The sequence below is a fragment of the Pelophylax lessonae genome (genome assembly GCF_965119305.1).
Source record: "Pelophylax lessonae genome assembly, chromosome: 12".
Taxonomy (NCBI): Eukaryota; Metazoa; Chordata; class Amphibia; order Anura; family Ranidae; genus Pelophylax; species Pelophylax lessonae.
Window position 1 is genome coordinate 61,419,049 of NC_138779.1, and position 27,364 is coordinate 61,446,412.

The following is a 27,364-nucleotide window of genomic DNA, read 5'->3' on the forward strand; positions in this document are numbered from 1 at the left end:
CCATTTACAACAGCTGAAATCTCTCTTTCATTCCTAGCACTGCCTTCTTTTGGCCCCTTTCACACAGGCGGACCGTTCAGATCCGCCTGTTCGTTTTTTTGGTGGATCTGAACGTTCCCCCCATGCACTCCTATGGGGCATCGGATGTCAGCGGAGACATGTCCGCTGACATCTGACCCGATCCGATCCGTCAAATCTGGACGGATGGAAACCCTATTTTCCATCTGTCCAGCGGATTGGAGCGGATGGCATAGGATGAGAACGGGCCGACGGTCCATTCTCATCCGATTACCCCCATAGAGATGCATGGGGAACTGACAGCTGTGTCTCCGCAAACAGCGTGGAGACATAGCTGTCATCCTCCTGCTCAGCGGGGGATCTGCGGATCGATCCCCCACTGAGAAAAGCGGAGTCTGTTTGACGGACTAGAAAGTGCGAAAGAGCCCTTACTTTTGTTGGCATTTCCAGTTCCAGTGAAATGAATCCCATACTTAAAGTGATTGCAAAGTCTCTTTTTAAAAAAAAAAATAATAAACATGTTATACTTACCTACTCTGTGCAGTTGGCTTTTCACAGAGCAGCCTGGATCCTCCTCTTTTCGGGTCCCTCGTTCCTGCTCCTGGCCCCTCCCTCCTATTGAGTGCCCCCACAGCAAGCAGCTTGCTGTGGGGGCACCTGAGCTGAGCTGCAGCTCCGTGTGTCCACTCAGACATGGAGCTGCCTCTTGGCCCTGCCCCCTCTCTCTCCTGATTGGCTCACTGACTTTGATTGACAGCCGCGGCGCCATTCTCAGCCAATCAGGAGGTAGAGGGGGCTGAGCCTGCACATTGATGTCACATCACGGCCATTCCATTAGAAATGGTACAGAGGTACCTGTGTTTTCTGCTGGAACAGCCTGCACTGCTGAAGTGCCTTCTTTGTGAGTTTTTATCATGTTTTATGATTCAATAAATGTCTATCAAAATAGATAACACTAGATTTTGCCTTTCTTATATCTCCTGACATATTGATGATTGATATCGAGGGTCTATAAGAGGGCTAAAGAGAAGTTCAGCCAAAAACACCACCGGACCTTTACTTATCCCCAGAGGGGAACCGCTGATTCTGACCCACTGGTGACACAAGGGTGTACACAGAATGTAAGGTGAGTGGCTTGATTGCACGAGTAGAGGAGGAGCGCTTAGCACATTTATCGTTTGCCTGCGTTGATGGTAGATTATTATGATAATTTATTCCATTAAAACACGTTTATGATCTATGGACTTTTTATTTTTACACTTTATTTTTATATACACTTCTAAGTGTGTTAATAAGAATTTATTATTAGTATTTCTGGCGCAGTACTGTTTTAGATTGTATGTTTATTTATGTGTAGTGAAAACACGGTATTAGTGATAGCAGTCTTATTATTCAGCACCTTTGCTATGCAGTAGTTTTAGTTTTAGTTCATTTAGCACAGGGGTCAGGAACCTTTTTGGCTGAGAGAGCCATGAACACCACATTTTCAAATGCGATTCCGTGAGAGCCATACACTTTATTTCAGGGGTCGGGAACCTTTATTTAATATTCATATTCATGGGCCGCAGCTATACAGTGAGTAGATGGAGCCGTGTGAAAGTGCCTGGAGTTTGGTCGGGAGAGCAGAGCAGGCAGGTATGCAATGAGGTCGGAGTGGTGAAGCGCCTGCAGGCCTGCGAGTGATGGAGGTGAGTATAGGCCACTAAGAAAATGGCGGCCGGCCGCTGAAGGCCTCAGAAGTAGATGTGAGAGGCAGCTCCCGTGGGTCCCCGGGTGTCAGAGGGGAAGGAGATTGTGTCTGTCGGGGCACAGGGAGCAGATAGCAGGTCTCCTTACCGGGCGGTAATTGCCAAGATGCACAGCACACGAGCCGACAGCGGTACTGCGAGTAGGCCACGGGGTCCGTAGCGGAGCAATCCGGTCACCCAGAGACGAACTGAGGGTAGCGGTGGGTAGCCCACAAAGTGTACCGTCGATGGGTGCAGAAATCTCCTTGGCACCCGGCACAGCTACGCGGATGGCACTGGATTGAGTGGTAGATGCGGCGGAGCTCTGGGACTACACGTCCAGCGCGGCTCACGTCCAGACACACCCCCTTTATTAAAGATTTGTCTGCAAGTCAGATGCAGCCATCAAAAGAGCCACGTTTGGCTCACGAGCCATAGCTTCCCTACCCCTGATTTAGCACATTGATTTGCGCTGATTAATTTTAGACATTAATCAGGAGGGAGAGTCCCAGGACGGCCAAGGGACTCGTGGACGTCGCTGCACAGAGAGGGGGCTCAGGTAAGTAATAAGGGGTGCTGGGGAGGCTGCTACACACAGAAGGCTTTTTATCTTAATGCATAAAATGCATTTAGATAAAAACCCTTCCTGACTTTACAACTCCTTTAACCACTGGAGGATTTTCCTGCTTAATGACCGGGCCAATTTTTTTGAACTTGTCACTGCATGACTTTAACTGACAATTGCGCGGTCTTGCAATGCTGTACCCAAACAAAATTTACGTCCTTTTTTTTCACACAAACAGAGCTTTCTTTTGGTGGTATTTGATCCCCTCTGCGCTTTTTATTTTTTGCGATATTAATAAAAAAAGAGCGTAAATTTTGCGAAAAATTGACATTTCTACTTTGACAGTTAAAAAATATCCAATATATTCAATTTTTGTCATATATTTAGGCCAAAATGTATTTAGCTACATGTCTTTGACAAAAAAATTCTCAATGAGTGTATTTTTAACCACTTTAAGACCGAAAGATTTTACCCCCTTCCTGACCAGGCCATATTTTGCGATTCGGCACTGCGTTACTTTAACGGACAATTGCGCGGTCGTGCGACGCTTTACCCGAATGAAATTTACGGCCTTTTTTTCCACCACAAATAGAGCTTTCTTTTGGTAGTATTTGATCACCTGTGCAATTTTAAATTTTTTAAAAAAAGAGCGACAATTTTGAAAAAAAAAACAATATTATTCACATTCTGATATATAATATTCCCCCCCAAAAAAATACAAATCAAAATTTTTTAACATTTTATGCCAATTTGTTTTCTGCTACATATTTTTGGTAAATAAAATCACAATAAACGTATTTTGATTGGTTTGCGCAAAAGTTATCGCGTTTACTAACTACGGGAAAGATTTGTCATTGTTTTTCTTTTTTTTTTACTAGTAATGGCGGTGATCTGTGATTTTTTGCGAGACTTCGACATTGCGGCGGACAGATCGGACCCCTAACTGACATTTTTGACACTTTTGGAGGGATCAGTGACATTACTACAGTAATCAGTGCTAAAAATATTCACTGTTACTGTAATAATGACACTGGCAGGGAAGGGGTTAACGCTGTTGGTGATCAAGGGGATAAATGTGTGCCTCATGCTTACTGACGTGTGTGGGTGGAGGGGGTTCTGTGACAGAGACAGAGATCGCAGGTTCAGCTATGCTGAATCCTGTAATCTGTACCTGTCTGTCACAGAGAAGATCCGCCCGCTTTGTTTACACAAGCGGGTGGATTTTCTCACTGTTTCCCCAACGATCGGGGAATAGAGACGGTGATCGCTGTCTCTCTTCCTCCGGCCCAACTCCCACTGTGTCTAAACACAGCGGAAGCGAGCATCCGGCAGCCCCAAGACAGGGAGGAGTCCAGCGACGTAGGTCTACGTCGCTAGACCCAGGGCTGCCACGTTGATGCACTAGCAGCAACGTGAGCAGTCCTAAAGTGGTTAAGAATCTTTTATTGGGTTTTGGTCTTTGTATAGAGTGAGCTCAGATAAATGCACCTTGTAAATAAAGCTATACTACTTATTCACGTAACCATCTGCCCTTAGATCCGGTTTCCCATCAACCCCATCGCTAATGGGGGTTGGATGGGAGACAGTAAGTCTTCCCTAGGCAAGGACTTGATATTTTGGGCAATCATTTGAATAAAATCTTAGCAAATATTTTCACTCAAAACATGTCTTCCAATACACATGCACATAAGCTAATGCTGGGTACACATTAGAAGTTTTTTTTTTTCGTTCAACTCAGTGGGCTGAATGAAAAAAAAAAACGTACAGATCGTCATACTAACACATCTGATGTTAATGGACTTCCCCCTCCCCAGAACACATTAATTGGATGCTGGTTTTCCAGGATGCACGTTCAACAGAATCCAGCTTCTGTCAGATGAGGAGCTGTACACATGGGCCGAAAGGCGAAAAGTCATCCGGTTTCTGCCAAACCAACCATTTTTAGCCAATTTTCAGTCCGTGTGTACCCAGCTTTAAGCATCAGGGTTTTCACCTTGCCTTGGCAAATGTTGTATGTCCTTAAAGGCTTTTTATCCTTCTTTGTTACATAGTTAAATAGTTAGTCAGGTTGAAAAAAGACACAAGTCCATCTGGTTCAACCAAAACAAAAAAAAACAGTATTGAAAACCCAACCATACAATCCCATATACACAATCCTTTACCCGCAGTTGATCCACAGGAAGGTGAAAAAACCCCAGCAAAGCATGATCCAATTTGCTCCAGCAGGGGAAAAAATTCCTTCCTAATCCCTCGAGAGGCAATCGGATATTTCCTGGATCAACTTTACCTAAAACAAATTTTAGTACCCACTTATATCAAGTACACCCAGGAAAGAATCCAGGCCTTTTTTAAAGCAATCTAGTGAGCTAGCCAGAACCACCTCTGGAGGGAGTCTATTCTACATTTTCACAGCTCTTACGGTGAAGAATAAAAAAGGAAAAAATAACCGCGCTAAAGTGAATAATGTAAAGAGCAGCGACTTTAAGTGCGACCACACCCTCAAATAATGTATAGAAAAATAAGCCGCGCTGCGTGAAATGGGTAAACAAAAATTAATGTCCAAACAAAAATCAATGTCCCATATAACAACTTGATTGACGCTGAAGACATAGATCACACTCCACAGTCTCTGTAGGAAATGTGCTTACCGGATAGCCACTAAAAGTCTGCAAAATTCATATGCCGAGATATAGTCACAGATCCGGGAGATGGAGGTTGTCAGAGTCCTCAGCGAATATTGTGAATGATATGCAAAAGAAAAAAACTTACATAGTGTGATACCGTAATGTAAAGTATCCACCACCAATAGGGAATCCCTATCAATCGTGCAGCAGCTCACCAAATGAATAATGAGTATAGCGTGAATAGCCCAGTGTAAAGAGAGAAACGTGGAACAAACCACCACCAATTGTGAAGCCTCTTACCAAAAATAGAGTCAAATGAGCAAATAAGTAAATCCAGATCGCCAAGAAACCAGAAACGTCACTCAAAAGCCCTGTTGGCCTCTTACCAGATGACAAATATTCCAAGCAGTAGATCTAGTAATGCTTTCCCATCATACGTGAAGCTCCGGGACCAACAGCATCAATGGTGTTAACTATGAACTCAGTACCAAGATACAGCCCGAGTGAAAGAAAAACGCCAATAGTGTAATAAAATAATGACTGGTTTAATAATTAAAAGAAGAACACTCACAAGCATAGTAGATAAAATCGCAATCGTAATGGATGGGAGCCGCCGGCCGGACGGCAAGGCACATCCGCTCCTAGGATAACTTCCGGGATGACGTCAGCACGCCGCGACCTGACGGCGTTTCGTCCAAGAAGACGTTATCAAAGGTACGGACGGCGTGCTGACGCCATCTTTTATAGAAAAACTTGATAGTGATACCGGAAGTGCTTGAACAATTCCGCCCTAAAGCTGTGAACCGGACATCCAATGACCGGAACTCGGGTAGATCTGTCTCACCATTTTAACTGAGGGCAGATATCAACTTTACTAACCCGGAATGTCCCATATTAAGGGCAAATGTATTTAAAGGTGTAGCAGGCCTATTTGGCACAGCCGATATAAATAAAATATAATTAAACGATAAATGTAAAAAAAAAAAAAAAAAAAAAAAAAAAAAATATAAGAACATATATGGGCATTATATATAATATTTGTAACATAATTTGTCATATTGTTACAAACACTAGATGTAGATCAAATTTACCCCTTTCCCTTAAAATTATATATATCATATACTATGATGCTTATTAAGTACTATTGATGACACATTATATGATGGCTAGCATAATTTGTTGCAAGGTATTAATCATTTATGGTTTCATATTCATTTATTGGAGATACAATTTCAACTGTTTAATGTATTTGTAACATTTTGCACTTGGTTTATATTTATGATGTTGATCCCCGGGTAGAGTTTGAACTCATTCCGCCACGATCTGACTCTATTATACACAATATGGTCAATTATTTTTGTGGTCTCAGCGCATCTGAGCACAAGACGATACAGTTATATATAATGCCCATATATATTCTTATATTTTTTTTTTTTTACATTTATCGTTTAATTATATTTTATTTATATCGGCTGTGCCAAATAGGCCTGCTACACCTTTAAATACATTTGCCCTTAATATGGGACATTCCGGGTTAGTAAAGTTGATATCTGCCCTCAGTTAAAATGGTGAGACAGATCTACCCGAGTTCCGGTCATTGGATGTCCGGTTCACAGCTTTAGGGCGGAATTGTTCAAGCACTTCCGGTATCACTATCAAGTTTTTCTATAAAAGATGGCGTCAGCACGCCGTCCGTACCTTTGATAACGTCTTCTTGGACGAAACGCCGTCAGGTCGCGGCGTGCTGACGTCATCCCGGAAGTTATCCTAGGAGCGGATGTGCCTTGCCGTCCGGCCGGCGGCTCCCATCCATTACGATTGCGATTTTATCTACTATGCTTGTGAGTGTTCTTCTTTTAATTATTAAACCAGTCATTATTTTATTACACTATTGGCGTTTTTCTTTCACTCGGGCTGTATCTTGGTACTGAGTTCATAGTTAACACCATTGATGCTGTTGGTCCCGGAGCTTCACGTATGATGGGAAAGCATTACTAGATCTACTGCTTGGAATATTTGTCATCTGGTAAGAGGCCAACAGGGCTTTTGAGTGACGTTTCTGGTTTCTTGGCGATCTGGATTTACTTATTTGCTCATTTGACTCTATTTTTGGTAAGAGGCTTCACAATTGGTGGTGGTTTGTTCCACGTTTCTCTCTTTACACTGGGCTATTCACGCTATACTCATTATTCATTTGGTGAGCTGCTGCACGATTGATAGGGATTCCCTATTGGTGGTGGATACTTTACATTACGGTATCACACTATGTAAGTTTTTTTCTTTTGCATATCATTCACAATATTCGCTGAGGACTCTGACAACCTCCATCTCCCGGATCTGTGACTATATCTCGGCATATGAATTTTGCAGACTTTTAGTGGCTATCCGGTAAGCACATTTCCTACAGAGACTGTGGAGTGTGATCTATGTCTTCAGCGTCAATCAAGTTGTTATATGGGACATTGATTTTTGTTTGGACATTAATTTTTGTTTACCCATTTCACGCAGCGCGGCTTATTTTTCTATACATTATTTGAGGGTGTGGTCGCACTTGAAGTCGCTGCTCTTTACATTATTCACTTTAGCGCGGTTATTTTTTCCTTTTTTATTCTTCTGTTCCTGACCTTTAACTGCAGCTTAAGTTAATCCATCACATGGATATATTTGATTATAGAGATTCCAGATCTGTTAACACAGATGGAGTTTTTGAATCCATCCCCACAGGTGAAACAGACATGAGTGGCTTGTTCATGCGATTGAGGAATCTACTCGTGTCTGAAATACACACCCAGTGGGACATTGCCTTCTTGGACACATACACCAAGAAGTCCATGGTACCTAGAAGCCTCCGGTGGGAGGTCAGTCCCCAACTTGATGAAGTGGATTTGGAGGATTGGTACAAATATTTCAATGAAGCTGGGGTCAATTTTTTAAGATATTTGACAGGCAGAAAAAACGCCAAACTCTCCAGATTGGATGAGGAGATCAAGTTAGTCAAAGAAAAGTTGACCCCCTTCAAAGAAAGTGAGGAATATAAAAATGCCTCAGCAGAGTTATTAAAAAATTTAGAGAAGGAAGAAAAAGATCAAAAAATAAAAAAACGAAAAAAATTTAATAGGGATCTACAAGACTATTTGACTTGTACTGTTTTTGAGTGGCAAAAAAAATTACTGGGGAATTCAAATGTTGAGGTAGAGACAATGGATACATCAGCCACTCAGGTAGTGGGAGTACCCGTAGCCCCTCCAATTTCTCAAAAACAAAAGAAAGGGGCTCGCAATAAGGGCAGACGTCCATCTTTCAAATCCCCTTACAGAGGGCAGAATGTGAATAAGGACAATCATCATCAACCATATCAAGGGAGATCTAATGGTAATTTTAATCCCCCGGGTCCCAACAATAGCTGGCAACACCAAAATCGGGATTATTATGATGGTCCTGTCCATCAATCAGGGACTTACACTCAACCCTCTTACTCCAATACACCCCAATGGAGACGGGGACCTGATCAGTACCCAGACCCTCGCCACTCACAAAGGAATCAGGGTCCTGACTATGGTCCACAGAGACAAGTTCAAGGACGTTTTGATTATAGCCCATTAAGATCTGGCCCACAATGGTATGAGCCTCCCTCTGAACCCATGAGAGGAAGAGGAAGTGATCGCCAGTGGCAGGATAGAGAACATTCTTTCAATAGGGCAGATAATCGCCAATACAATGTTCCGATCCAGAACAGGTTTTACCCACTCAAGGACAATGAGGCCCCGAGTGATGCACAATCCTCCCATAAGACCAATACAGTGGGCTTTTATAATGATCCCACCCCTCACTCTTCAAGGGAACTAATAAGAGATAACAGTAATCCCCATAGTTCTACTGATCCTGGCTCAGTTTACCCTGGTTGGGGTTTTCCCAGGGCCCTACAAGGTGTAAAACGTCCGGCAGAATCAGAAGAGGAACTAGAGGAGGCAGGAGGTGCCAACTCAAAAAAAGCAAAAAGCTAGCAGGCACGGGGATTTTTAATCTAAGTAGTGTTGAATTGAGTCATGAAGAAAAGTTGATTTTGGATAAAGGTTTGAAATTTGCCCCGCCTAAGAGGCTGGACAAGTTCCAGACCTACATGGACATTCACAAATTTGTCCGTAGGGTCAATATCAAACGTTATGTCTTGAGTAACCCTATTAAAGAACATAGAGTGGTGAGCACGGAGTTTCAACACTCTGGTCTTGCTAATGCATCACTATTCAATCCCCCTGGTGGTTTGGCTCCTTCATTAAAAGTATTCAGGGACGTCATGTTAAGAGATCTGGACAATATTCAAGTACATAAATCTTCTCTTTCATCTGATTTGCAAAAGGGACTAGACTCCCTGTGTGCGCGTAAGGACTTAGTGATAAGGCCTGCAGACAAGGGGGGAGGTATCGCGGTACTGGATAAAAAAGATTATGAGGATGAAATGCAGCGTATCCTTGGTGACAGACAAACATATGTGTTGTTACCCAAGGACCCCAAAGCCTCATATAAAAAAACTTTACAATCATTGGTAGAGAGGGGCTATAATTCCAGTATCCTTAACAATAAAGAAAAGGCTTTTTTGGTCCCTAAGTGTCCTCGCACTCCAGTGATATACTATTTGCCAAAATTACATAAAAGTCTTGTTTCCCCCCCGGGGCGTCCCATAGTCAGTGGTATTGACTCTGTGACGTCCCGGGTGGGGAAATATATAGACACGTATTTGCAACCTTTGGTTCAAGCCACACCTTCATTTATCAAGGACACTAAACATGTTATTAATATGTTGGCGGACTTAAGCCCTACAGAACATCTATGGCTGGTCACAGCCGACGTTTCATCTCTCTACACGGTAATTCCGCATGAGGTGGGTCTTGATGCCGTCAACATGTTTCTAACTCGTGACTCTAATTTACCGGAAGCTCAAATTTCCTTTATCATGGAGTTACTCAAATTTGCAGCACAGCATAACTACTTTTGGTATAACGGCCATTTTTATCGTCAAATCACTGGCGTGGCCATGGGGGCCAAGTATGCCCCGTCCCTGGCCAATTTGTTTATGGCCCAATGGGAGGAGGACGTCATCTATGCATATCACCGCCCACAGATTCTTCTGTGGGCTAGGTATATCGATGACGTCCTCCTCCTATGGGACGGTACATATGATGACCTATCGTCATTTTTGGATAACCTTAATTCCAATGATAGAGGCATACATTTAAATTATGAATGTAGCCAATTAGGTGTTAATTTTTTGGACTTGAATATTTCCATCAGGGATGGACAATTTGTCACCTCCACCCATTTCAGGTCCACCGACAGGAATTCCTATATTCCTGTCGAGAGTTGCCACCACGCTCCTTGGCTGCGAGCTATCCCCAAGGGACAATACCTTCGCATTAGAAGGAATTGTTCTGATATACGTGACTTTGATAGACAGGCACAAACACTGACTACAAGATTCCTGGACAAGGGATATAATGAGGAGTTCCTTCAACATGCTCTGTCTGAAGTAAGATCAATTGACAGACAGGTCTTGTTGAGTAAATCTAGGAGGCAAGATCAGACAGATCCTTTTACTCTGCCATTCGTGACCACATACTCTAGTCAACATATGACCATAAAGAATTTGGTCGCTCGTCATTGGCATATATTAAACAATGATCTGGTGCTTCGTGAGAACTTACCTACTAAACCTAAGGTGGTCTTTAGGGGGGTCCCATCTTTGAGGGACAAAGTCTCTCCTAATATCTTGGAACCCCCTGTCCCCAAACCCAGTTTTTTGCAACAACTTACGGGATACTATAGGTGCAACCGCTGTCAAATATGTACCCTTAGTTCTAATAAACGGAGAAGAGTTCAAGAATTTGTATCCAATAGTACAGGACGTAAGCATAATATAGAGCCTTTTATATCATGCACAACTACTGGGGTTGTCTATCTATTGCAGTGTCCTTGTGGACACCAATATATAGGCAGGACAAAACGCCCACTTAACGTAAGATTAAATGAACATGTGGCAAATATAAGGAAGGGTTTCCCTAAACACTCAGTATCCAAACACTATGCAGCAGTACATAATAAAGATCCTAGACACACCCTTTTTTTAGGCATAGATCGCTTTGTGCCTCATTGGAGGGGTGAACCTCTTGTGAGGGGCATCTCAAAACTTGAGATGTCCTGGATACACCGTGTAAAATGTTATGTGCCATATGGCCTGAATGTTGATGTTGAGGTTAACGCCTTTTTGGATAATTCTTAATTTCATTTAGAGGTGTATTTTCCTGTAATATTTTTATTATTTATTATATGTACAATTCAGTGTGCTCAACTCGTGGGAATTTGTCATATTGTTACAAACACTAGATGTAGATCAAATTTACCCCTTTCCCTTAAAATTATATATATCATATACTATGATGCTTATTAAGTACTATTGATGACACATTATATGATGGCTAGCATAATTTGTTGCAAGGTATTAATCATTTATGGTTTCATATTCATTTATTGGAGATACAATTTCAACTGTTTAATGTATTTGTAACATTTTGCACTTGGTTTATATTTATGATGTTGATCCCCGGGTAGAGTTTGAACTCATTCCGCCACGATCTGACTCTATTATACACAATATGGTCAATTATTTTTGTGGTCTCAGCGCATCTGAGCACAAGACGATACAGTTATATATAATGCCCATATATGTTCTTATATTTTTTTTACATTTATCGTTTAATTATATTTTATTTATATCGGCTGTGCCAAATAGGCCTGCTACACCTTTAAATACATTTGCCCTTAATATGGGACATTCCGGGTTAGTAAAGTTGATATCTGCCCTCAGTTAAAATGGTGAGACAGATCTACCCGAGTTCCGGTCATTGGATGTCCGGTTCACAGCTTTAGGGCGGAATTGTTCAAGCACTTCCGGTATCACTATCAAGTTTTTCTATAAAAGATGGCGTCAGCACGCCGTCCGTACCTTTGATAACGTCTTCTTGGACGAAACGCCGTCAGGTCGCGGCGTGCTGACGTCATCCCGGAAGTTATCCTAGGAGCGGATGTGCCTTGCCCTCCGGCCGGCGGCTCCCATCCATTACGATTGCGATTTTATCTACTATGCTTGTGAGTGTTCTTCTTTTAATTATTAAACCAGTCATTATTTTATTACACTATTGGCGTTTTTCTTTCACTCGGGCTGTATCTTGGTACTGAGTTCATAGTTAACACCATTGATGCTGTTGGTCCCGGAGCTTCACGTATGATGGGAAAGCATTACTAGATCTACTGCTTGGAATATTTGTCATCTGGTAAGAGGCCAACAGGGCTTTTGAGTGACGTTTCTGGTTTCTTGGCGATCTGGATTTACTTATTTGCTCATTTGACTCTATTTTTGGTAAGAGGCTTCACAATTGGTGGTGGTTTGTTCCACGTTTCTCTCTTTACACTGGGCTATTCACGCTATACTCATTATTCATTTGGTGAGCTGCTGCACGATTGATAGGGATTCCCTATTGGTGGTGGATACTTTACATTACGGTATCACACTATGTAAGTTTTTTTCTTTTGCATATCATTCACAATATTCGCTGAGGACTCTGACAACCTCCATCTCCCGGATCTGTGACTATATCTCGGCATATGAATTTTGCAGACTTTTAGTGGCTATCCGGTAAGCACATTTCCTACAGAGACTGTGGAGTGTGATCTATGTCTTCAGCGTCAATCAAGTTGTTATATGGGACATTGATTTTTGTTTGGACATTAATTTTTGTTTACCCATTTCACGCTTACGGTGAAGAAACCTTTCCATATTTGGAGACAAAATCTGTTTTCCTCTAGACATAGAGTGCCCCCTTGTCCTCTGTGTTGACCTTAAAGTGAACAACTCAACACCAAGTTCACTATATGGACCCCTTATGTATTTATACATGTTGATCATATCCCCCCTTAATCTCCTCTTCTCAAGAGAGAATAAATTCAGTTCCTCTAATCTTTTCTCATAGCTGAGCTCCTCCATGCCTCTTATCAGTTTGGTTGCCCTTCTCTGCACTTTCTCCAGTTCCCCCATATCCTTTTTAAGAGCTGGTGCCAAAAACTGAACTGCATTTTCCAGATGATTTCTTACTAATGATTTGTACATAGGCAAAATGATATCTCTCTCTCTGGAGTCCATGTCTCTGTTAATACAAGAAAGGACTTTTCTTGCTTTGGAACCTGCAGCTTGGCATTGCATGCTATTATTAGGTGTATGATCTACCAGAACACCCAGATCCTTCTCCACTATGGATTCCCCCAGTTCTACTCCACCTAGTATGTATGGTGCATGCATATTCTTAGCCCCCACGTGCATACCTTTACATTTATCAACATTAAACCTCATTTGCCACATAGTTGCCCAATGAAACAGTGCATTGAGTTCAGCTTGTAAGTTGGAGACATCCTGTAAAGAAGTTATTCAACTGCAAAGCTTGGTGTCATCTGCAAAGACTGAAATGGTACTTTTAATCCCAGACCCTATATCATTTATAAAGCTATTAAAAAGTAAGGGTCCCAACACTGAACTTTGGGGTACACCACTGATAACCTTAGACCATTCAGGGTAATGGGCCATACACACTATAAGATTTTCTGAAGACTTTTTCCTTCAGATTTACCTTTTCTATGTAGTGCAAGGGCCTGCCAGATTGCATACAAATTGAAAGTGTTTAGGTTTGACCTCCTATTATATGGTTTTGGTTAGTCTGAAGGAAAAAGTCTTCAGAAAATCTTATAGTGTGTATGTGCATAAACCACTACTCTCTGAATTCCATCTCTTAGCCAATTTTCTATCCAATTACAAACTGATCTTTCCAAGCCAGTAGACTTTATCTTACACATTAACCGTGTGTGGGGAACTGTGTCAAACGCTTTTACAAAATCCAAGTATACTACTTCCACAGCCACCCCTCTGTTCAAGGTTTTACTTACCTCCTCATAAAAATAAATCAGGTTAGTTTGACAACTTCTGTCTTTCCTAAATCAATGCTGTCTGTTGCTTAAAATATTTTTTTCCAGCAAGAATTCATCTATGTGGTCTTTTATTAAACTCTCCAGTATCTTCCTGACTATAGAAGTTAAACTAACAGGTCTATAGTTGCTTGGCAAAGACTTTGATCCCTTTTTAAAAATAGGCACCACATTGGCCCTACGCCAGTCCAGTGGTACTATTCCAGTCTTTAAAGAGTCCCTAAAAATTAGAAACAAAGCTTTGAAATTACAGCGCTCAATTCTTTTAGGATGCGTGGGTGGATGCCATCTGGTCCAGGTGCTTTATCCACCCTTATTCTGTCTCAATATTTCTGCACCATATCACTTTTGAGCCATTGTGGATCGTTTGGGGCTGTGTCAACACCATCATCATTAGGGTCATGAGCTTCCCCATGCTCCTTTGTATATACAGAACTGAAGAAAATATTTAATACATTTGCCTTCTCTTAGTCCCCAGTCATCCACTCCTGATTATTTTGTAAAAGGCCTACATGCTCAGACCTGACCTTTTTACTGTTAATATATTTGAAAACATTTTTGGGGTTTGTCCTACTATCTTTTGTTCATTTTGAATTTTTGCATCCTTGATTTCCTTTTTACATATTCTGTTATATTCTTTGTAACAATTAAACAATGATAGTGTTCCTTCATTTTTATATTTTTTAAAGGCTCTTTTCTTTTTATTTATAGTTTTTTTAACTGTTGTCCCAAGCTTATCTGGGATTTAGACAATTCAAAGTAAATACGCTATCCATTTATCATATGAAGATATTCAATAAGGTTGATTTACTAAAGGGAAAAAGAATGTGCACTCTGCAAGTGCAATTGCTCCAGAGCTTAGTAAATGAGCAGAAACTCCGCTGACTTTCATCATCCAATCATGTGCAAGCAAAAATGCTGTTTTTCTATTTTCCTTGCACATGATTGGGTACTCTTTGCAAAGTGAAGCCTTACTGAATTTACTAAGCTCTGGAGCAATTGCACTTTCAGAGGGCAACTGCACTTTGCAAAGTGCATAGTCTATTTTGCCTTTAGTAAATCAACCCCAAAGCCTTCACATATATGTGAACAAATTTCACATACAGTATACTTAAACAATCTACAGTCTAGGCACCTAACTTTGTATAAACTTTTCTATTGCTGGCAATAGAATATTATATTTTCTGGCTCCTTATGGCTTTTTGCTATTACCTTAAATGCCTGCCTCCAAATTACACATTTTTTTGCTTCAAAACAGACAAAATTTTGTGTATAGGTGAGTGCAGCTTTCTAGCCTACCACACAGTGTTACTGCCTGTGGAGGAACATTGCCTCTTGTTTATAAGGCTGGGGTTGTTAGCCCCATGCCCAAGGCCTAATGTGGAGGAACAAGGCATTCACTTTTGCCTGGGTCATCACTTAGGACTACCCTGTCATAGCTGGCCCAACTTAAAGCTATGCCACTATAAGTTTGGTCTCAGAAACATTTGATCATGAAAGTCCCATTACTGCATCAAGGTAGAAATATATCCACAGGACAGAAATATTTCTTAACGTAAATCTGTGCCCAGACTATGCAATCACCTTGTAAAACAACCCATTCAGTTTAAAATAGAAATGAAAGGCAAACATTGGTGTATAGATATTTTAAAAAATCATTATACATACCTTTTTTCCCTTTTTTAGAAGTGATCCCATTCCCTCTATTCCCTCTTTTATCAGCTACATAAGAGCTGGGGGAGGAGAAGCATCAGCACACTGAACTTCCCAGTGAAAGGCTGTGCAAGGGAGGGGTGGCATGTCAGGACAAGTCTGGTCATTGGAGGAGAGAAGCCTAAGTTCCAAGCACAGCTAGAGAACTGACCACATTGAGCTCTCCTGCCTAGTGTGGTCAGTTTTTAACAAGAAAGCCGAGGGACTGGCAGAAACAACAGGAATTTCATGCAAAGGAAGCAATACAAAGAGAACAGGAGATCTTGTCATACAAGTACATGGTACAGCAAGCACATATCAGGAATTTGAAATTCTGGGGTAACACTTTAAATATGTATCTATCCTTAACAAGAAGTAAAAACAGTTCAAAATAAAACCTCATTCACCAATGTATCTATTGGCACTGTTGGGAAATGTATCTTCAAGCAACAGAGGCACTGAAACTCAACTTCTTTTCACTGGATACGTTCTTTTGAATCTTGGAAGTCCTCCAGCCTTCTAATGTAAACACACAGCAGGTGTCTCTTAGGCTCCATTCACATTTGTGCAACTTGTCATGCAACTTTAAACATCAAAGTTGCATGACAAATCAATCCCCATGTTTTCCAATGATACACATTCAAGACTTACAGTTGCAGCAACTTCAAAGTAGTTCATGCACTGCTTTGGCCTGACTTTCATGTAACTTGAAGGCCATAGACTTCAATATTAACACTTAGAGGTTGAATGAAAGTTGTACCTGAATGTTATACAATACAACTTGTGTGCAACAGTTGTCCATTATCACTGGTTAAAGCCAAAGTCGTACTTAAGTTGCACCCATCCAAAGTTGTGTCAAGGTTGCACCAAAGTTGCACTCCATATTTGGTGCAAATTTGGAGACATACGAGTGTGAATGGAGCCTAAAGTGTTAGAAATTGACTGAAACACAGCTTTAGAGTGTTTATTATGATTGTTATGTATAAGTTACTTTACAGTATATTTAGCTAAAGAGGTCAGGGGTGGCTTTTTTTAAAAAGTCCTTATCATGATATACCCTAAAATAACAGCATGACCCTTGTCCTACAGCTGTTTATTTTCACTTGCAGGACTAAGCAAGTAATCACACCTGCTCAATATAGTCCAAAGTTTATTATATGTGATATGAGAAACTGTCATGGAATGTTTCATCTGCAGGTGGTGATGCACATGAAATCTGAAAATGATCTACTGTCCCTAGGAATACATGTGTGGGAAGAAAGCTGGAACTTTGGTTGCCTCTAATATTTTCACCGAGTTGTCAAAATCAGCCTTGAGTGAATTTATTATTATTGTCATGTCATGAGACAGAGGACGCATCCCCAACCATTACCCCCAAAAAGACCCAAGTGTACAGGGCACCATCATTCCACTAGTGAACAACAAGAGCCGAGACCAATTTGTAAGCAAAAAAAACAGTAAGAGCTGTTGTTTACAAAGTCTTGTCCAGTCCTTTCTTTCCAAGAAAATTGCGTAACGTGTACAGAAATAGCAGCCAAAAAAAATAAAACTTGATAGCAGCAGAGAACAGAACGTTTCCTAAAGGACAGGAGCTGAGAAGCGTGCAGTTTGCTGGGAAAAAAATAGCTGCTATACGGTAACTCTTTCTTTGCTGTCCAGTGAAGTGGTTCTGTTACTTTATACCAGACAAAACATATTAGGAATTGTCATATGACCTGTAGATACATAATGTACACTGCAAAATGAATATTGTAGCAGGACAATTTGAGCTGTTTGCAACAGATAAACCATGGCATTGATCCAGGACTAATACATGAGGCAGCAATGAACTACACTTCCTAAAGTCTAAATGCATCCAAAATAAAAAACAGAAACAAATCAGCACAAGGGACATACTGTAACACACAGTCGGTAGGATGTGTCCCTTGTGCTGATGCCTCTTTTTTTTTTTTTTGTGAAATCCTCCTCCATCTATGCCCCACCAGAAGATATATAGGGACATTGAAGGGTTTCACCTAAAGGAAGTGGAATCAGCACAAGGTATACATCCTATTGACATGGGTTACACTGCAAATTTTAAGTAAACCTGAACTGAGAAAAATATTTAAGTCATTACTAACCTGTCCTTCAAGAAAGGCTGGTCCAGTGGCTATAGAACTTTCAATCTCTGACCTGGAGCAAGTGTACAGATTATGGGTTTGGCTGTAACCAGGGTCTCCAGAACAAAGAGACATCATATGCCAGAGTATAGGTAAAGTTGCAGCTTTTTGTTGATTTTTTTTTTTTCGCCTTATTTTACCTAGGAATTCACCTCAGTATGTCTACCCATCTATGTTTGTTCTTTCCAATCTTTGTCTATCATTGTATGTTAATTGGAATTTACTAGCATTGTCATGCTGTCTTGGTCACATTGTTTGAGTGTCAGTATATGTTTCATAAAAAATACAATGTTCATACAATGTTTATTTTGTGCAATAACTACAGATATATTCTTCAGGCCAGTGGATGGGAGGGTTTAAAGGTTTGTAGCTGCTCTAAGGTAAGCTCTATGTCTTTTCTCTGTATAATAAAGTTCCTTTTTCCTGTCTGCAGTTAAGCAGCAAAGTCCATGTGGACTGTGCACTGTCTGTTCTATATACAGAATTTCTAACAGGTTATGGGCCCAGACACCCACCCAGAGAAAAACTGAGAACCCAGGCATAGCCCAGACTCCAAGAAACTCATTCATAGCCTGCAACATTGCAAGATACAGCAACAGAAAGAAGACTGCAAAAGTATAAAAAGAAACATGCCAGTAACACAGCTGCAGCAAAACTTTCATTAGCAAATCTGACAAACCAGAACTATAAGTCTTGCAAATTCAAAATAAAAATGATGCTACGAAGGTACATGGACATGTATAAATAAAGTCAGGCCAGAACATTCCTCAGATGAGTGGATAGAGAAAGACCAAATAGCTCAGAGCGCAATCTCTCTTAGCATACAAGATGATCAAACCATACATACTGTATATATAAGTGTGAAACCCTAAAAAAATGTGGTAAGGGTTACAAACAGTGCATGATATCAGGAATAAACTGCATTTGATTAGAAAGCTATATCAAACCAAGCAGATGAAAGGTCAGGATAGGCAGGATTACATAAGGGCACACCTTGAAAACGGTTGAATGCCTGAGAGGTATAGGAGGAGAAAAAAAAGATTTTCATGTTGCAGCACTGTTATTTAGTGGCTTACCAGATGATGAACTTACATTGGAATATGTTAAAAGATAAGTTAACTTTTTAGAAAAAAAATAAATGCACATTTTTTTGCAGCTAAAAAAATGTGCATATATTATTTATTTATGTAGCACTCTCCTAGAAGAGAGAATATAGTTTTTTGGATCTTTTCTGCTTACCAGAGGGATTGCCAGGTAAATTTATCTGGTATGCACAGAGCAGGATCTGCTAGTGAAGTCAGCTCATGGTGCTCAGGTGCAGCTCAGTTAGTCTGAAGTGTTTCACACTGGTCCAATAGGGAAGCATATTGGACAGTGGGAGTAAACCTGACAAATTAGGCATTTAGTACAGCCCTGGTGATTGGCAGAGGAAAGTGCCTTGTGCATGCTGGGGTACTTTATAAATGCCAATGGCACATATGATTGTGGTCTTTTCAGCTGTAGAGCGGGGTCCTCTGTTGAAGCTGCCATGGTTTACCTGAGGGCCTTAGAGTCAGAGAGGAGCTGAACCCAGATGTTATGCAGAGCTGACTGGAAAGGAGACACTGGAGAGGATCTGATTCTGCCTACAGTGAGTACAGATCTGTGTCATGGGGCCTGTTCTGAAAGGGCCACCCCTACTGTTAGAAGAGTCAGTGGATGGGTGTCAGTCAAGGAGATACTAGAGAGTGTCCTGAAGATACTCTCTAGGCAAGTCTGCTGCTGAAGAGAGAGCAAGAGGACCTAATTCTTCTATACACATGGCAGTATGGTTAAAGCAGTGTGTCTGCTTGCACAAATAACCTGGTAAGGCCAAGTAAGATTTGTACTAATCAACTGTCAATGGTTCAAGTTGGAGTATCCCAATATTACCTTCTCCCATACAAGTTGAGTAACGAGAAACTGGGAGTATAGATGGATGAGTGAACTGTCCCTAAGAGACAAAATTTAAGAATTCAACACACAGCAAGCCCAATGGGGACAGTGCTACATTTATTTTTGGAGCCTATAAAGCATTACATCAGTAGTCAGCAGATCGCTGGTGACATGCAGGTCTGTCATAGTATCTGTGTGCCCATAAATCCCGTACGGGAAAGCGGATACATGGAAGAATCAGTGCTCTTGAAACAAATATTTTGTCAATGACAATTAACATCACAAAACAAGGCAATGTAGTGACCTTCCAAGATGACAGCTATGCCATCACAAAAGGGGATAGCTTACTTGCAAAGGCTAAGATTACAAATAAACTGTATCAGCTGAACTGCAATGAGGTAGTTAATACTGCCAAGAAGGAAAAACATTTAAACTACATTCACACATGGCACAGATGACTTGGGCTCAGAAGTCCTGAGATAATAAATAAACAACTGAGAATGACTAGGAAGGTGGAATAAAAATTGGTCCATGTGATCAAACAATGAAATGCATCAGCTGTATCAAAGCAGAGTAACAGCAGAGCTCAGAAACCTCTGGACCTAATTCCTTCAGATCCTTGTGGTCCAATGGAAAAATTTACTCCATGAAGGAAGAAGTATTTTCTCACTTTTATAGATGATTACTCCTGGTATACTACACTATATCTGTTACACAAAAAAAGTGAAGTACAAGAGAAAAGTGAACAGAATTTGGCTCAAGTAAGCAACAAATTTGGGAAAATGCCAAGTGTATTGCGCACAGACAATATAACTGAATATATACAGGTGATAATGCACAGGTGATTCTCAGTAAGCATAGCATAATATTTCAAACTATTGTACCATACAACCTGGAACAATATGGGGTTGCAGAAAGAATGAATCCTACTCTATGTTAGAGTGGAAGATCCATGCTGGTTAATGCACATATTCCAACCACATACTGGGCTGAGGCAATTATGACCGCATGCTATCTCCAAAACTGACTACCAGGGAATCAACTGAGATAACTCTATATGAACTGTGGAATGGAAAAGCCCTGAATTTGAACCATCTAACAAGTTTTGGAAGCAAAGTCTATGTGCACATCCCAAAAGAAAATCATACAAAATGGGATGCTTGCGCAAAAGGAAGGTGCCCTTGTGGGGTACAGTGAATCTCAAAAAGGATACAGAATTCTACACCATGACACAGCAATGTAACATCAGTAGAATGGCAATGGTCGATGAAACTTCAGTGTGTTCAAAATTTCATGAACTAACAAAAAACTTAAAACTGAGGGAAATTCCACATCAGTGTCACAAGAAGATAAGCAACAATGTGACACAGAAATATAAATTAACGCAGACAATCCAAATGCTATAAAAGAAGAAACCAGGCCACAAAAGGCTTCAATCGGGAAATCCAACAGAAACAATAAAGGCATCCCAGCCAAATGTCTGTCCTATGTTGCTCGCATAACATTAGAACCAGAGCCAGATTCATGGCATGAGATGCAAAGACTTCCAACCCATGAGAAACAAAATTGGATAAGATGCTTTGACGAAAATGCTTACAAGAAACAGATTTAAAGAACTGAGATCGAAAATGGGACTGATATAAGGTGCAGTTGTTTAGTGGGGGTGTTGGAATACAATGTTCATGTATTTGTATAACAACTACAAATATATTCTTCAGCCAGTAGATGGCAGTGTTTATAAGTTTGTAGCTGCTTTATGGTAAACTCTATGTCTTTTCTCTGTATAATAAAGTTCCTGTTTCCTGTCTGCAGTTAAGCAGCAAAGCCCATGTGGACTGTGCACTGTCTGTTTTGTAGGGCTATATACAAAATTTATGACAAAATTACTAACCATTGACCTTGAAGTTCAGGGACCTTTTTAAATGCGTTTGACTTGCAGTGTTGTACCTCATTATGGCCATTAAACATGTCAATGACTCCTAGAATCTTTTCATTTACATGGAGGGTACATAATACAATTAATAAACATGTCATGTAATGCTAAACCTGTCCAGTGTTGGCTCTAAGAACTTGGGGATCAAAATGACTGCCAAATGCTCAGTTCTTGGTCTGTCAGTCACTGCTTTTCATGCTTCCCCTACCAGCATTCACTGAAATGCCAGGCAGAGGAAGGGGTGTGCACAGCTGGCACTGGCTCTTAGCTCTTAATATTGTTGGAATCCTTCCAGATCCTGGCAAGGCTTTGCCCTGTCAGCTGATAATGGGCAATAGCCTACTACAATCTGACTCGGGGTCACAAGAATACAAAAACAACTGTACTGCTGTGAATCATATGAGAAGAATGGCCAAAGGGCTTTGACCACTTTTCTTTTAAAGCTGAAGTTTGGACCAATGTAAGTGTGTATGTGCCTTATCTGGAAGATCCATGTGAAAGCTGGAAATCTGTGTAGTAAGCACTGCTACCTCAATTATCTCTACCAGATTTCAGGTCCCATGCCAAGCAGCTGCCCTGCTGCATTGTGAACACAGGAGGCTACTCCCTCAGGATGGACTCTATTGAGGGAACACTTTGCATGTCCTCAATGAATACAAAGTGTTCTCTAATTGGATGAGGTGGAGAGACAGTGCCCTGTTTGCAGCTGGGCAGCGCTGGTTGCACTGAAAGAGGTACAGCAGAAGAGCAGAGATATCACATCATCTCCTCTCACCGCCCACCCTGCCACACCGCTGTTAGGCCTGCCTTCTCACACAATTACAAGTTCTTAAAAAGTGTCAAGCTGCATCTGGTGCTGTGGTGGCAGGCTAGTGACAAGCTGCATCTGGTGGCAGGCTGGTGACAAGCTGCATCTGGTGGCTCTGGTGGCAGGCTAGTGACAAGCTGCATCTGGTGACAGGCTAGGGAAAAGCTGCATCTGGTGGCAGGCCACAACAGTGACAAGCCACATCTGGTGACAGGCTAGTGACAGGTTGCATCTGGTGAATGTGGTGGCAGGCTACAGTGGAAAGCTGCATCTGGTGGCAGACTACAGTGGGACGCTGCATCTGGTGACAGGCTAGTGACAGGCTGCATCTGGTGGCTGTGGTGGCAGGCTACAGTTGGAAGCTGCATCTGGTGGCAGGCTAGTGACAGGCTGCATCTGGTGCCTGTGGTGGCAGGCTACAGTGGGTAGCTTCATCTGGTGGCAGGCTATAGTGGGAAGCTGCATCTGGTGACAGGCTAGTGACAGGCTGCATCTGGTGGCTGTGGTGGCAGGCTACAGTAAGAAGCTGCATCTGGTGGCAGGCTACAGTGGAAAGCGGCATCTGGTGGCAGGCTACAGTGGCATCTGGTGGCTGTGATGGCAGGCTAGTGATAAGCTGCATCTGATGGCTGTGGTGGAAAGCTGGTGACAAGCTGGACCTGGTGGCTGTGATGGCAGGCTGGTGATGACCTGCATTGGTGGCTGTGGTGGCAGGCTGTTGACAAGCTGCATATGGTGGCTGTGGTGGCAGGCTGATGACAAGCTACATCTGGTGGCTGTGGTGGCAGCAAGGTGACAAGCTACATCTAGTGTCTGTGGTGGCAGGCTGGTGGCAAGCTGCATCTGGTGGCTGTGGTGGCAGGCTGGGGACAAGCTGCATCTGGTTGGCTGTGGTGGCAGGCTGGTGACAAGCTGCATCTGGTTGGCTGTGGTGGCAGGCTGGTGACAAGCTGCATCTGGTGGCTGTGTGGCTGGCTGGTGACAAGCTGCATCTGGTGGCAGGCTGGGGACAAGCTGCATCTGGTGTCTGTGGTGGCAGGCTGGTGGCAAGCTGCATCTGGTGGCTGTGGTGGCAGGCTGGTGACAAGCTGCATCTGGTTGGCTGTGGTGGCAGGCTGGTGACAAGCTGCATCTGGTTGGCTGTGGTGGCAGGCTGGTGACAAGCTGCATCTGGTTGGCTGTGTGGCTGGCTGGTGACAAGCTGCATCTGGTGGCAGGCTGGGGACAAGCTGCATCTGGTGTCTGTGGTGGCAGGCTGGTGGCAAGCTGCATCTGGTGGCTGTGGTGGCAGGCTGGTGACAAGCTGCATCTGGTTGGCTGTGGTGGCAGGCTGGTGACAAGCTGCATCTGGTTGGCTGTGGTGGCAGGCTGGTGACAAGCTGCATCTGGTTGGCTGTGGTGGCAGGCTGGTGACAAGCTGCATCTGGTGGCTGTGGTGGCAGGCTGGTGACAAGCTTCATCTGGTTGGCTGTGGTGGCAGGCTGGTGACAAGCTGCATCTGGTTGGCTGTGGTGGCAGGCTGGTGACAAGCGGCATCTGGTGGCTGTGGTGGCAGGCTGTTGACAAGCTGCATCTGGTGGCTGTGGTGGCAGGCTAGTGACAAGCTGCATCTGGTGGCTGTGGTGGCAGGCTGGTGACAAGCTGCATCTGGTTGGCTGTGGTGGCAGGCTGGTGACAAGCTGCATCTGGCGGCAGGTCGCAACAGTGACATACTGCATCTAGTGGCAAACTTTAGTGGCCAGTGGCACCCACTGATTATATATACATCATACGTTACATTATATTATATATAATATGATGTAACAACAGAAATAATGTGCTTCAATAATCCACTGACCCCCTTCTCCCTCTAACTTCCGGTCCTTGGAAAAATTTTCTTAGATGAAACCGGTCTCTGGTGGCAGAAAGGTTTGGGGCCGCTGAATATAACTATGTAAAAATTTCCATACCTAAACTTCAGCTTTAATTGTTGTGTCCGCCTTTTAAAATAGTTTTCAGCTTTTATATAATGTGGAATCCGCTTCATGCAAAATCATAATTCTGCTTTTACATTTGTGCAGACTGGAGGTTATTACTGTGTAGTTTCCTTGTTCATAAAACCTTTTTTCCTTGCTTACTGTACTGAAAGTACTGAACTTTCCATCAGAACCTGCATGCGTACTGTTTACACTTTCCCCAGTACAGTAAGTTCTAGCAGAAAATATATTTTTGTAAATGTTCTAAGAATAGTTCCAAACCTCCTAGTCAAAATACATAAATATTAGTGTGACTCACATGCATTTAGCCATCCTTTGGCTCTTAGACATCTCTAAACAAATATGATCTTTGTCTCTCTTAGCAACTTATTCTCTTCCATTTGAAAGCAGTGCCAAAGTGATTTTGTGTTAAAAGGGCAACAATGTAAATTTTGTACAGCAAAGAAATCTGCAATATCCATTAAAGTTAAACTACATCCAAACAGCTAAATACAGAAATAAAATATGTATACTGGAGCTGTTTTACCTGTTGAAGCAATTGGTATGTTTGTCTATCCAGTTCTGAAATCTTCACAGGTTTGCCACGCAGCACAGTCTGCAGGGCAGGAGACCTGTTTTCTCTCTGTTGCATTAATGGGTCTTGTTTCTCCCTCAACCTGTGATTGGACAGTAAAAGGAGAAGTAGTAGGCTAATGAGCTCATCTCCCTTTCACTCTGCTTTTTCCTCCTATCAATGTGCCCCTTGTTAGGGCTGCTTCTCTCTCTCCCAGTTTGAGCTCTACTGTACATGGGGATTGCAAAAGACAGACAAGCTCAAATTCCTGTACATACACTGCTTGTGTTTAAAAAAAAACAAACATTTAAGGCCCAGTCACACCACTTAGGCCCCTTGTGGTGTGCATACATTTAAGGCTAGCCATATGAATAACCCACCACATAGCAGGGTGCTAAAAGAATAAAAAAAAAACATGCCATAACAAAGTTTTCAGGAAAAATAAATGTGATCCAGAATAAAGGATTTAAAGGGTAACGCCACTTTTTTTGGGGGGGAAGCAAAAATAGAATATATATATATATATATATATATATGTGTGTGTGTGTGTATATATATATATATATATATATATATATATATATACACCGTATATACTCGAGTATAAGCCGGCTTTTTCAACATATTTTTTTATGCTGAAAAAGCCCCCCTCAGCTTATACTCGAGTCAATGTCTGACTTACCTTTTAAAAATGGCGCCAACACGTCACCGCGCATGCGCCGCCTGCCGGGGAATAGCCGAACGTGTACGGGCTTTCCCGAGCATCAACGGGGCATGCGCAGTGACGTGTTGGCGCTGGGCGGCGCTATTTTTAAATGTAAGGCACCTCACCGACAGGTAAGTGAGACTCCTCCGCAGCCTCTGCATTTCTTCATGCAGTGCTGCGGGTATGGTATAGGACATTCTCCTGTACCATGCCCGCAGGACTGCATCTCCTGTACAATCTGTGCCATGCCTGTGTACCATCACCTGTGCCATGCCTGTTTACCATCTCCTGTACAATCTGTGCCATGCCTGTTTACCATCACCTGTACCATGCCTGTGTACCATCTCCTGTACCATCGCCTGTGCCATGCCTGTACCATCTCTTGTGCCATGCCTGTACCATCTCCTGTGCCATGCCTGTACCATCACCTGTGCCATGCCTGTACCATCACCTGTGCCATGCCCATACCATCTCCTGTGCCATGCCTGTGCCCTGCCTGTGCCATCTCCTGTACCATGCCTGTACCATCTCCTGTACCATGCCCACAGCCCTGCATCTCCTTCACCATGCCCGCAGCCCCTGCACCATGCCTGCAGCCCCTGTTTTGTGTCTCGTGGTGGTCCAGTTGGGTCCAGTAGCTGCTGCATTTCCCACCCTAGGCTTATACTCGAATCAATACGTTTTACCATTTTTTTTGTGGTAAAATTAGGTGCCTCAGCTTATATTCAGGTCGTCTTATACTCGAGTATATACGGTATAGATAGATTTTGTTTTTTTCTAATATTGCTTTTTTCCCCCACAAAAGTGGAGTATATAATACCATGTACTGTACTATTGCTACCCAATTCATATAGTATTTAAATGTAATGGAAAATGACCATTCTACTGTATTTCCATCTGCAGTGCTGCAATTTTCTGTAATATAAAAGGGGAACCTGGAGGCCTTTCATACACATTCTTCCCCAGAAATTTAATTTCCTCCTTGTGTGATTGGCTCCCTGATTTTACCAGAAGTTTGCACTAAGGTGCGAGTCAGATTTTAGCAACAAAAATGTAATTTTTTTTTCAGTACTCCCAAAGCGTTAATCACTTCTAAAGAAATGTAGACACTGCAACTTTCCTCATTAGAACACTGCAATCAAATCAGCTAATTTATAATAAAAAAGTCACCCCCATTCAGATTCACTGTGCACACTATCATAATTAAACAAGGAGCTACTCCTTGAAAGCAGACATAGGTAGGAATCTGCAACAAAGTTTGTTAAAATCCTTGCAATGTACATTGATCACCCACAGGAGATTTTTTCTCAACAAAAATTGAGTTACACTTTAAATCTCAGTGATAGTGAGTGACATGTTCTGATGGAATGGACCTATAGGGGACTAAATTCTAAATACTGTGCAGCAGTTGGGACTTTGTAGCATATACAGTACAACCATCAGGACTATAATAGTGTACCCCCATACATACAGTGCACCCCCTACTTGGTGGTCTGTATGTTTCCACTATATGTTGGTCCGTGTTCACCCTTTATGGTAGTTAATGTTTTTTATTAAGGGTGGCAAGCATGTGTCCCCTTTATTGTGCTCTGCATGTGCTCCCTTTTTTTGTTCCTTATGTGTCCTCTTTATTGTCATGAATCTGGACCCCCTTCATTTTGTTCA